Source organism: Tursiops truncatus, chromosome 13, assembly GCF_011762595.2.
Source record: "Tursiops truncatus isolate mTurTru1 chromosome 13, mTurTru1.mat.Y, whole genome shotgun sequence".
NCBI lineage: Eukaryota > Metazoa > Chordata > Mammalia > Artiodactyla > Delphinidae > Tursiops > Tursiops truncatus.
Genome location: NC_047046.1, coordinates 55,898,257 through 55,910,871, shown reverse-complemented (window position 1 = coordinate 55,910,871; position 12,615 = coordinate 55,898,257). Strand labels below are relative to the sequence as shown.

The 12,615-nt window shown below is 34.3% G+C and overlaps 1 pseudogene; it reads left to right on the top strand.

The window, feature by feature from the left end:
• Nucleotides 1-8,559: 8,559 nt before the first annotated feature.
• Nucleotides 8,560-9,178, top strand: LOC141276124 (peptidyl-prolyl cis-trans isomerase FKBP3 pseudogene; annotated as a pseudogene).
• Nucleotides 9,179-12,615: the final 3,437 nt, after the last annotated feature.

Genomic DNA, 12,615 nt, shown 5'->3' with positions numbered 1-12,615 from the left:
TCGTTATAAAAATAAGACAAACAAAAGAAGAATAAAGTAAACAAGTGATCAAAGACAGAACAAAACCAAAACAAAGGTTGTACAACTTAAACAGATATGAGAATCATCCTAGGGTTTATCCCTGTACTTCCCTCTGTTCTCACTCAGTCTCAAAAAGAAGAGCTATGGAGAAGTTTATCTATACTTGTCAGAGGTAAATGAAGAGTATAAATTCAAAGATTGATAAAGTTCAACAAAATCTCCAAGATCATCTATTTCAAATCTCTCATTTACAAAATGAGAGCCAAACTCTGGGATAAAAGTGGCAGATCTGGAACCAGAACCAAAATCTTTTGCTTCTCAATAAAATAATGTTGCAAGGGATTCTTTGGAGGAGGCAGAGTGAATCTTTGTGGAGGCTTCACAGAGAAAGTGCTGATCTTTTGCTTTCTCAGGGGCCAGGCTGCATAAACTGTAATTGGGCTGATCTGGAACTGCTCTCAATCTTTCTGTTGCAGCGAAAGGTATAGCAGGGCTACTCTGTTGACACTGATGATCAGAACACTAGTAGAGGGCAGCAAGAGGCGCTTCTCTAAGCCTCTCCTGAGACAAAACATAACAGGCCTTCCTGGGCAAAAGGAAAAAAATTCAGCCCATTAAAAACAGAAAGTTTTCTCTGACATTTTGTACCTCTCCTTGCACATTTCCCCACTTGTCTTCGTTTCTCAGCCTGACTGCCTCATCTCACCTTTGCCAGGAGGGTCAACATAACTTCATGGTTGACACTGATTTTTCTAACAGCAGCAATTTTAACCCAGTAAAATGTATCCCCAAAGCACAAAAGTTATCAAATTAAAGCATTGGTTGACACTAATTTTTCTAACAGCAGCAATTTTAACCCGGTAAAAAGTATCCCCAAAGCACAAAAGTTATCAAATTAAAGCACCTCTCTAACAACTTGATACCGTGACTAATTCACAAAGGTCTAAAGTGAGTGAGGTGTTGTTTTGTTCCTGACTTTTGCAATCAAGTGGGTGTTCACCTGCCCTTGTCCACCTCTTAGCTTTTATGAACAATCTTTTTTTTTAAATGGGATGCTTCTGAATCCAAGAATCACATCTATGCATTTGTTCTATAGTCTAATATCTGTCTTCATATTTTTGCTGCTATAATTATCTTTCTAGATGATGCATATAAGTTCAAATGCACTCAAGGATCCACCTCCTTGCATTAACTTTAGCTTTATCATGGAAAGTTTCAAACTTAATCAAAATTACAGAGAATAGTATAATTAATAACCATGAATATTTCATCCATGTTCAACTTCCATCAACTCTTAGCCAATCCTTTTTTCATCTATACTGCTTTCCCTCCTTTACCTCATTCCATATTATTTTAAAGCAAAACCCAGACATTATACCTTTTAATTTGTAGATATTTCGATAGGGCATATTGGAAAGATAAGAAATCTTAAAAAAAATAAATTATCATACATCTAGGCTACCTAAAATTTAGTAAGAAGTGCTTCTTATGATCATATATGTCAATTATATCAATAAATACTTTAAATTTTTTTTGTTTAATCCAAATTCAAGAAGGGTTTATTTACTGTGATACTTGATATGTCTTTAGTTCTCTTCCAATTTGTAGATTGCGCCTTCATTATTATTTTCATTGAAAATTACTTATGAAACTGAATCTTTGGCCTATAGAGTTTCCCAAAATATCATTTTTGATAATCATGTTTTTTATATCATTGTTTTATATTTTCTCTGTCTCCTTCATTTTGTAAAATTTGACCAAGTTTTGATCAAAAGATTTAATCATATTTAGATTTGATCTTTCTGAAAATTTTACTTGTTTAAGTGGTATCATGTATTTCCATTAGGAAGTATACAATACCTAGTTGTCTTTCTTTTTAAAACTATGTTTTCTTCCCCAATATTGAATTTGTCTACAACATAGATTATTTAAATTATATCAATTTAAATTAAAATTTCTTATAAAAATTTTCTTATGACAATACTTAATTGTTAATTTTACACAACGAATTATATTGCTGAACTGTCCTCTTCTGCAACAATCAAAGAGATGTAAATGATGGAGAATGGAGGGGCAGAAATGATAAGGGAGTCAATGAAATAAGTATCTTGAAGGAATTTATATTTCAAGGTCTAACTCTTGAAAAGTAAATATGGAAGTACAAATGGAACTAGTAACTCTGAGGTTGGCATTGAAAGTGTCTTCATAGACCATGCTCATTGATCTAATCATAGTTCCTCTTACACTTTAATTGCATCCCAAAGGAAAACAGCTCTGTGTTGATGTTGGAGATAATGTCCAATAATGTATACTTTTGAATACCTGGAAAAAATACACACACATACATGCATGTGTATAAATTAATGCAGGCTTTTAATTAAAGTATAGCATACATGGACAAAAATACATAAATTATATCAGAGCTTGATGATTTTTTTCTGAATTTGTAGATGTCATATAACCAGCACTTAAATAAAAAACACAATATTAATATCCACCCAGGTGCCTCCTCATGTCCCCTGTTAATCACCATTTTCCTTTCAAGGGTAAACACTATTCGGACTTCTAATACCATACATTGTTTTACTTGTTTTTGAATATTATATAAATCAAATCATATATTATATGCCTTTTGTGTCTGCTCAACAATTCTATTGTGAAAGTAATTTATGATGTTACATGTAGTTGTGTAGCATTGCTGTATGTATAGTGTTCTGTTGTGTAATTATATCAAAATTTATCCATCCTACTCTTGATTGATAATTGAGAATTGTGCTGTCTCTAGTTTTTTCTTATTACAAATAGTACTGTAGTAAACATTTTTTATATATCATTTGGTGAAAAAATGTATAGATTTCTTTTTTAATTAATTTTTATTGGAGTATACTTGCTTTACAATGTTGTGTTAGTTTCTAGTGTACAGTAAACTCAATCAGCCGTACATATACATATATCCCCTCCCTTTTGGACTTCCTTCCCATGCAGGTAACCACAGTGCATTAAGTAGAGTTCCCTGTGCTATTCAGTATGTTCTCATTAGCTATCTATATTATACACAGTATCAGTAGTGTATATGTGTCAGTCTCATCTCTGAATTCCTCCCACCCACCCACATTCCCCCTTGGCATCCATACATTTGTTCTCTATTTCTGTGTCTCTATTTCTCCTTTGCAAATAGGATCATCTATACCATTTTTCTAGATTCCACATATATGCATTAATATACAATATTTGTTTTTCTCTTTCTGACTTACTTCACTCTGTATGACAGTCTCTAGGTCCAACCACATCTCTACAAATGATCCAGTTTTGTTCCTTTTTATGGCTGAGTAATATTCCATTGTATATATGTACCACATCTTCTTTAGCCATTCCTCTGTTGATGGACATTTAGCTTGCTTCCATGTCCTGGCTATTGTAAATAGTGCTGCTAAGAATATTGGGGTTCATGTGTCTTTTTGAATTATGGTTTTCTCTGGGTGTATGCCCAGTGGTGGGATTGCTGGGTCATATGGTAGTTTTATTTGTAGTTTTTTAAGGAACCTCCCTACTGTTTTCCATAGTGGCTGTATCAATTTACACTCCCACCAACTGCTGGGAACACTGGGCACCTACATGTAAAAGAATGAAATTAGATTTCTTTTAGATATATATCCAGAAATGAGATTTGTGAACTGAAAGAAATGCATAAGTTCAGGTTTACTATATATTGCCAAAGAGTTTTCCAAAACAGTTTATCAAGTTAAACTTCCACCATACATGTATGAGAATGCAAGTTGATTCATATCCTTGTCTTTGTTTGGTACACCTATTTTACATAGTAGACACTCTGGCAAGTTTTTTTTCTGGTATCACATTATGGTTTTTATTTTTCCTTTTGCTGGTGCCTAGTAAAGTTAAATCCTTATGTTTACCTCTCTTGCTAATTACCTGTTCAAGTCTTTTGCCCATTTTACTGTTGAGTTGTTTTTGTTTTCATCAGTTTTTCTTGAGACTCTCTTTATATGTTTGGCATTACTTTCTAACCTAGAGGTAAAGAAATATGAGGTGATATAAGAAAGAGCAAGACTATTAGTTTTTATAACTTTTATCAGATTTTGCACTGCCAAATTTAGCTGAGTGCATTAGCTGTAATTCTAAAACATACTTGAAGCATTGTTCTTCAGTGATCAAAGGTGTTTTCTCCTCAATGTGATCTATTACACTGATGTGCTATTGTAAAGATTTGATAGAAGAAAATAAAATCATAGGTACAGAATAATAGCAACAGTAGCGAGAACAGTTCAGGCAAAAGGAGTTTTATTTATTAAAAAAACAATTTATTTAAATATTGTGAGATTCAAGAGAATGCTTACCACCATAATATATACAGAGACAGCTGTCCCTGCAAATGACCTGCCTGGCTATCAGCAAGGCTGAACAGAGACAAGGAGAAGGGGGACAGCTAGCAATGAGGATGTCTCTCTTCATTTATTGTAATCTTTAGTGAGGAGAAAGGATCACATGGGAACTGTCCCTGTGATACATATTTTCCCATCAACTACTTATGTAATTATTTTGTCATAATTTATATATGGGTTTAATTTACTTTTAACAATTGGCATATTGCTTGTTTGTTTATTTGTTTGTTTTTTGTCTTTTGGTTTGTTTTTGATCCAGCTCTTGGGTTCACACTTACCACTTAAAATGTCCCATTCAAATATGAGTAAAATTTTCAAATATTGGCTACCTCTGTGTCTGCCAAAACACAAATTAAAAGAATGCTAACTGGAATATCCAAAATGGTTAGCTGTTTTCAATATTACAAGGTAGTTATCTCCCTCTCCTTCCTCCATAAAACACAGCTCTCAATAGGTGAGTCAAGTCTTTTATTAGTATATTATAATCATCTCTTAATAGGATATAAATCTTTTGGTTTTAAAATACCATTTTAAAGTTGTCATTAAAATGTGATAGATTACCAGTTCTTAAGACATTTAATGACTCAGTGTGAAACTGACCTAGTTGCTGGGTTAATAAGGGAGCAATTTATTTATATCTCCTTAATGAACTTTAAATGTCTTTCTGGAGTGATGAAGTAGGGGATAGCAATACAGGAGGTCTGAAGATGGCAAAGGAAACTGGGCTTTCCTGAAAGGGCCATGCCCTCCTCTGGGTTCTGTGTGCTACAAGTAGGACCTAGTACCTTGATCATCTTTTTCAGGGAAGTTTACATATTCAGGAGAATAGGTAAATTACCCCTAATTTAAGTTAACCTATACCAGCCTCCCTACACCAGGATTTGAAATCTAAACAGTATTTTAAAATATTTTCTCCAACTTAATCCCTAGATGCAATGAGGCATTAAGTTCTGTCCATAACACTACTATGACATTACTCCTTTTCCTTTTCTTTCAATTCCCACTTCATCTTTCACAACACAGGAATTTAGCTCTGTCTTATACCATTTTTGAAATCTTCTTTTTAGCTTGTCTAATTCATGTCTCTCCCCTACTCCACCTATTTTCAATAAAGCAAGTATAATGTCTGACTTTGACATTGATCACACCAAACTTTGTGTAAAAGCTTTACATAACTCCTTATTGTCTGAAGAGTAAAATTCAAATTCTTGACCATGCATTCTCTCTAGCTTCACTTATCTCCACCCCTTCACTCACTCTAGTATCCAAATAAGTGTATTCAACTTTTTGGTGTTGTTGTTCAAACATGGTCAAAGAATATGCAACTCCCATCTGTAATGATGCCTCACTATCAGAGAGGGATGGGCAAAAGTTCCAGTTTCTAGAGAGGCATATCTCTTTTTCACATCAAACAGATCTCTCTTTCTCCTTCTTCCTACCCTTCTCTCTTTCATCAAATGTCCTCTTTTCCTGCAGCCTACAATGACATTTTCTCCACATCCAAATGTGAGACTCACTTCAAATGCCTCATTGAATGATAAAATAAGAAATATAAAATGAAAATTACTTAATATAAACACAGTTTTACAAATATTGTCTTACAGATTATATTACTGAAAATTTTGGTAGAGACTACTAGCTGTTTACCAAAACAAGCTTTCTATTTTGGGGCCCAGACATGTGACATTTCTTTGTTTCTCCAGCATTTAGGTATAACCAGGTGACCAAGTATTTCTCAAGGAGTGTAAACAGATAATGTTCTGTGGCACTTCTGGATCTATAAAACTTTCAGATATGTTTCTCTTTGCACACTCTTTCTGTGTTCTTTCTCCTCTGTCAGTGAAAAGAAGAAGATGAAAATGGAAGGAGTTGGAGAGTCTGTATTAGGATTCTCCAGAGAAACAGAAATATATATATGCTTACATTTTATATTCATTCATATAAAATATAAACATATATAAAGTGATTTATTTCAAGAAATTTGCTCATGCTACTGTGGGAGCTGGCAAGTCCAGAATTAGTAGGGCAGGCCTGCAGGCTAGAAACTTGGGAGCAGATGCTACAATCTTGAGACAGAATGTCTTCTCCTTCGAGGAAAACTCAGTTTTTTTCTTAAGGCCTTTACACTGAGTAGATGAAACCCAACACATTACAAAAGATAATCTCCTTTACTTAAAGTTAACTCATTGTAGATGTTAACCACATCTACAGAGTACTTTCACAACAGCATGTGGATTAGGTTTGATTGAATAACTGTATATTACAGCCTAGCCAAGTTGACACATAAAATTATTCCAGAGTTTCTACATGACTACGTGGAAGTAGGCTCCCTTGACAATCTGGGCATGCACACAGAAATGTTATGTAAGTAAGAAGTGAAAGCTTATTGTTTTAAGCCATTGAATTTTTGAGATTTGTTTCCTCAACTAAACTGACTCCAAACAATATACAAAATATTACTAAATAGAGATCTTTCCAGTCCTACTTCAAAGAATAGATGAAAGTAGCCCATAATAAAGCATTGAATGTTGATATGCTAGTAAATTTTACTGTGATGTTGAAGTTGGTTTATTATCTTTAGCAAGTTAAACACTTGTTAAAATGGGATGATGCTTTAATCGGTCCAAGATGAACACATTTTTCATGGTACTATTTAAAGGTGAATATCCACCAAGCTTCATTTTGGAGTATCACCTCTTTGAAATTAGTGGAGTGAATTTTACTGAGGTTTTAAAAATGTTGTGATTTTTGGATTAAATATTTCCAGAAGAGAGATAGCTATTAGCTTGGCTCTAAACTCTTGATGTAGTCCTCAAGCAGTTAAAGGGACAAAGATGCAATAGTCACGTGGTTTTAGGCTGTAAACCTCAAAATCACAGAGGCAATTACTTGCTTGATTTGGTTGATATTCAGCCAAAATCTATGAGCTCATATTCACTGGCATTGACTATATTTACTACTACCAGAATGATATTCAAATCATTCAGTGTGTAGCCCTAATAATAATCCTGTATGACTAGGGGCTGCTTCTTCAACATTACTTACACGTAATTTATAATCAAGATGTTCAATTAATAATTTCAGCACTTTACACAGTGTTAAGTCAGCTGAAAATATGTGATTTTTCCACTTTTCATTTTTCACAATGCTGAGGAATGCATAATAACCTGACAAAATAAGGATGCCAGGAAAGCAATGATTATTAACAGACTAATGGGAAAAGGAAAGGATTTGAAGAGAAAAGCTGAAAAGTTGATTGAGTTCTGTAAAAATGTAAAGGCATAAAACTATTGCAAAAATAAAGCAGCCATGTCTATAACACTTTTTTTTATAATTATAATATATAATTTATAATTTATATATAATTTATAATTATTAAAGATAGCTTTGGAAAAGAAAATTGATCCATGTAGGTAGGACAGTCACCACTTTGGGTGCTTTCTTAGTGGAATCTGACAGAGATTTGCTGAAACCCCTTCATAAACTCAGTCCGTGTTTATTTAGACTATTGTTGTTACCTTCCCAATCCACCTTCTTGGGTGCTATTTTTCTTTATTTTTAATCTAACCAAATAACAAGTGTTAGTCCAGTTTAATTCAACTCATTATTAATTTGACGAATACTTATGTAAAATATTTGTCTCAGTGCTAAAGGGATGAAAAGAGAAAATATAACAAGTAATGTAATAATGGTTATAATTTCACTGTGCTAAGTGCTTTACATTGAATTCTTATAATCCTATAAGGTAGGTACAAACAAAATTCTATGGAAGTGAAGATTCAGAAAAGTTAAATTTAAGCTGTGTTTTAAACCCGAGTATGTGGGAGCAGTGACTAGTCTAGTTTGAGTGGTGGGTAGAGACAGTATGTGGAATTTTAAGAGATAAACCTTCAAGAGAACTGGAGGACTATATACCATATATACTACCACAAGACAAATCAGCACTTGGCTCAAAATAATATATTGACAACTCTGTTAGGTCTTTCAACAGCTGAATCATTTGAGCTAAGGTGACACACATCTGCAGTTTTAGCATTTCAGGAAGAGTAAATAAGACTTATCCCAACATTCATCATTTATATTATAATGGGAACATATTTCCATTTACCTAGGATAATTAATCAGTGTTCTTGAGGGAATGGTACACAGAGGCAGTTCCCTTAAGGGAATTGCTCATGTCTTGGCAGACCTAGATGAAACATCATCTGTGGGGGACAAGGAGTGAGAATGAGGGCTGGGAGGCATGCAGTGAAGAGTCTCCTCTGCACTAGATACTTGACAGAGGGGTAATAATAATGAGATAAAGGTCGTTGGCAAAAGGAGACATAACAGATTTACCCTGTCACAGTGCATCCACATTCTGTTCTGCTTTCTTGTGTACATCAAGGTCTGTCAGAAGAAGAAGGCCAAAATATACAAAATCTGTTCTTAAAAAAGGAGATAAAACCAACTTTCCCAAAAAGGGAGATATTGTTCACTGCTGGTATACAGGAACACTACAGGATTGGACTGTTTTTGATACTAATTTTGAAACGACTTCAAAGAAGAAGAAAAATGCCAAGCTGTTAAGTTTTAAGGTTGGGATAGACAAAGTTATCAGAGGATGGAATGAAGCACTCTTGGCTGTGAGTAAAGTAGAAAAGGCTCGACTGGAGATTGAACCAGAATGGGCTTATGGAAAGAGAGGACAGCTTGATGCCAAAATTCCACCAAATGCAAAACTTATTTTTGAAGTGGAATTAGTGGATATTGACTGAAATAGTAAAGACATCAGCAACAATAAAACACGGCCTTGAAGAAACTTAGGTATCTAATTAGAACTGGTTACTATTGTAAGGGAAGAGTCAACTGGAAAATTCAAGAAGTTAGAACTTGTTTACTTGATCCCCAACTTTTAAGAAATGTAATCCCTTATAAATCCTTGAAGTTTAAAATATTTTACTATAACTGTGTAGAATATCACTTAAAATAAACTGACTTGCCTTTTACCTCATGTTGTAAACTAAAAGGCTCAATAAAAATTTATCCAATGTCTTGGAAAAAAAGAACAAAACAGAAGGCCACTTCAAAGGAGGACTAAATTAGGAACAGTATCCTTACTTCACAGATCTAAGCTGGGAGATTCAGAAGTTATTTCCTTCTTCTGGATCTAGATTTAGAGCAGTGCTAGATTACATAAACTGCTTCTGGGGCATAGGCACTTCTTGAACAAAAGATTAATAAGCAAATGAGATAATGAGATAATGGCACGTGATCACCAGAATTAATAAGCTTTCCTTTTTTTTTTTTTTTTTTTTTTTTAAAGAGGGAGAATTTTAGAACTGCTAGAGTCCGGAGAAGTGACATATCCATGTGGACCAAAGGGAATTTTTGTGATCATTACCCAACTCTCCATTTAGTTTTATATTGAAGAAAATTGTATACTTATAAATGAGGATATTGAGGCCCAAACTTAGTAATTTGCATAAAGTAACATCAAATTAGTAACAGTGTTTTCCAACAAATACTCCATTATGCTATACTACCTCTTAAATAAGCGTAAAGAAATAATTTTGTTTTTTTTTCTAAAGATATGAAGACAACATGAGAGTTTTAATTTAAAGCTATAAAACTTTCTGCTGACACTGCATCAATCTTGTACATGATTAGTTCTTATTGATGAAGCAGGAAATTCCTGATGAAAATTAATTCCCTTGGTATCTAAGAAGCCAGAAACTCCTTGGAAGGTGGAACAAGAGATACCATTGACTTTGTTGAATATACTTCAATGCTTACTGTACTAAGTCCAAAACTCTGACTGAGGAGGGACTGCTATGGATTTTTATTTTATTAGAAAGAAAAAATAATAATTTTAATAGATATTACCAGAGGTGGAAATTACTTTTTATGTAAACTCAGCTAAGCTGTTTGGAGTTAGTTATTGAAAGATGGCCTTAATCATTTTCAAGCTCAATTGAGAGTGAAATGTAGTTCCCCAAATATTAATAATTTCTATTCTGTTATGATTTGGGTTTGCCAAATGTCTTCACAATTTCCAAATATTTTTCCCACCATTTTCACCAATGTTTGAGAAGAAGATATGGCATATATATACACTGAGATTAAAACTTTGCACATTTCCCCTTTGGATCTCAAAGTTTAGTCTCCCTAATTTCCTTCTTGAAATACAAATATCTACTATGAGCTAATACTTTAAACCCTTAACAGCTAAAACTCCCCTGGAATTACTTAAGTGTTAGTTGGGAACACATAAGGAAAGAGGGGCACCAAGTGTAGGAAGGGAAATACTGAAAACCGGGAGCTAGGGCTATCAAAAATGAAACTTCAGGACATCATTATTTTGCCTGGGCTTATTCTGACCTCAGAAAGGACAATATGGGTTGTTAGGTGTATCATAGTGTTAGAATTTTTTCACAACTGTCCTGAGTGGTAGTGCATTTCACAAATGTTTTAAATTAATTTCTTCCCCTCTGAAAAATATTTAACAATTGCTTATACCATATATGCCTTTACATTTTGAAGGATTATTTTAAATCATTTTGTATTCAGGATAATGACTTCCAAAGCACTTACCATCTTGTGTTAATCAAACAAAAACACTTTGTTCATCACTTGGGGGTATTAAATATTGAATATGTAAAAATCATAGGTAAGTGGTGACATAAAATGAAGGAAAACTTAATATTTAGAATTGAGTAACCCCAATCTCGGTCTCTAATGACTCCTAAGTGGTTAGATGTCCTAAATTTTAAGTGAGATCCTATATCTTTCATAATTTTTATGAGGTTACCTACCATCTATCTATCTACCTACCTACCTATCTATCTATCTATCTATCTATCTATCTATCTATCTCATCATGACTTTTGAAGATTCCAGAGAGGTGGGTGGTAGATGCATGTGAAGGCAAACAGAATGATTAATGAGGCCTCTCACATCCTGCTGTATGCTCCATTGCACCCAGGGGTCTGACTTTTGTACCAATCACTTGACTGCTACTGGTTTCACAAAGATCACTTGTGACTTTTTAGTCACCTAAATACCTGTGGCAAATATATTTACAACTCTCTTTTCCTTTATCTCCTTCTCTTCCCTCTTGCATCTTCTATATATGGCTTTGTTCACAATGTTTTGGTCTTGAATATTCCACTTTTATGAGAAATCATAAAGTCTTAATCCTAAATTTTACATTAAGGAGATATTATTTTGTAAATGCAACTGAAATCAGGGAGGGAGAAAAGACTTTTTGGAAGTGAAAGAAGAGTAATTTTCAATTGGTCATCTACCATTCAACCTCACGATTTTTTTTTTTTAACATCTTTATTGGGGTATAATTGCTTTACAATGGTGTGTTAGTTTCTGCTTTATAACAAAGTGAATCAGTTATACATATACATATGTTCCCATATGTCTTCCCTCTTGCATCTCCCTCCCTCCCACCCTCCCTATCCCACCCCTCCAGGCTGTCACAAAGCACTGAGCCAATATCCCTGTGCCATGCGGCTGCTTCCCACTATCTATCTACCTTACTACGTTTGTTAGTGTGTATATGTCCATGACTCTCTCTCGCCCTGTCACAGCTCACCCTTCCCCCTCCCCATAACATCTAGTCCATTCTATAGTAGGTTTGCGTCTTTATTCCTGCCTTACCCCTAGGTTCTTCATGACATTTTTTTTCTTAAATTCCATATATATGTGTTAGCATATGGTATTTGTCTTTTTCTTTCTGACTTACTTCACTCTGTATGACAGACTCTAGGTCTATCCACCACATTACAAATAGCTCAATTTCGTTTCTTTTTATGGCTGAGTAATATTCCATTGTATATATGTGCCACATCTTCTTTATCCATTCATCCGATGATGGGCACTTACGTTGTTTCCATCTCCGGGCTATTGTAAATAGAGCTGCAATGAACATTTTGGTACATGACTCTTTTTGAATTTTGGTTTTCTCAGGGTATATGCCCAGTAGTGGGATTGCTGGGTCATATGGTAGTTCTATTTGTAGTTTTTTAAGGAACCTCCATACTGTTCTCCATAGTGGCTGTACCAATTCACATTCCCACCAGCAGTGCAAGAGTGTTCCCTTTTCTCCACACCCTCTGCAGCATTTATTGTTTCTAGATATTTTGATGATGGCCATTCTGACTGGTGTGAGATGATACCTCATTGTAGTTTTGATTTGCATTTC